Raw genomic sequence first — 1,304 nt, 5'->3', positions numbered from 1 at the left:
ATGCAGCCCAGCAAGAATGCTGTGGCGCCATGGAAGTGGCACGGGTGTAGGTCGGTGAAGAGCAGGGCTTGACCCACATGACCACTCCCAGTAGACTGAGCCAGGGACCTGAGGAATTCCAGTAACCGTGTTTGGAAACCCACACTAGGACACTGAAAGTCCAGGTTCCCTTTAGGTGTAGCACATTTCTAACCTCTCTTCTTAAGAGCAGAGAACTGAAACTTGTTTACATTCATTTTTTCCCCCGAGGTCCTCATTTAAGTAGGTGCTCTACCAGTTGAACTACTGAGCCAACAGCTTCAGTATTAGCTTTCCAACAAGGTACAATTACAGGCTTGAGCCACACCTGGCTCAATCTTTTAATTTCCAATATCTTAGTTACTGTGTTTTCTAACTAGTCAACAGAGATCAACAAACTTTTTTTCACCCGAGTCTCAAGGATGATTGTGAGCACCTGTAAATCTGTTCATCTTACCTTCCTTTTTTTCCCCCTCCAGTCGTGGGGCTTGAATTCTGGGCCTGGGCACTGTCCGAGCTCTTCAGCTCAAGGATATCGCCCTACCCCTTGAGCCATAGCACCACTTCTTACCTTTCTTTTGAACTGTTATTTTCAATGTGAAGCTTTACAGTAGAAACTGCTGATAAAACAGTTCTTCCTGCTCTCCATCAATTGTTGGGTTCCACAGATCCTATACCTTCCCTCATAAAGAAAGAGGGCTGGAATGTGGTTTACTGGCAGCAGAGTGCTTGCTTACTATGCATGTAGCCCTGGGTTCGACTCCTCAGTACCACATAAACAAAATAAGCTGGATGTGGTGCTGTGGCTTAAGTGATAAGAGTACTAGCATTGAGTAGAAAGGCTCAGGGACAGAGGCTAAACCCTGAGTTCAAGCCCCAGGACTGGCACAAAAAAGAAACAAAGAGAAGCCAGCTGCTGATGGCTCATTTCTGAAATCCTAGCTAGTTAGGAGGCTGAAATCCAAAGGATTATCATTGAGAGCCAACACAGGCCAGAAAGCTCCAAAACCAGTAGAAAGCTACACAGGAATCATGATTCAAGGGTTAGAGTACCAGCTGAACAAGCAAGAGGCTGAGTTCAAATCCCAACACCACATTCTTTTCTCTTCCAGTCCTGGGGCTTGAACTCAGGACCTGAGCACTGTCCTTGGGCTTTCTCAAGGATAGAGCTCTATCTACCACTTGAGCCACAGCACCACTTCCAGCCTTTTCTATGTATGTGGTACCACTTTCCCAACAGCAGATAAAAAAAAAAAAAAAAAAGAAAAGAGGAAGACAACGACAGC

The sequence above is a fragment of the Megascapheus bottae genome, chromosome 21 (genome assembly GCF_031878675.1).
Source record: "Megascapheus bottae isolate mThoBot1 chromosome 21, mThoBot2.hap1, whole genome shotgun sequence".
NCBI classification, from domain to species: domain Eukaryota; kingdom Metazoa; phylum Chordata; class Mammalia; order Rodentia; family Geomyidae; genus Megascapheus; species Megascapheus bottae.
Note: the sequence above shows the minus strand (reverse complement) of the source record.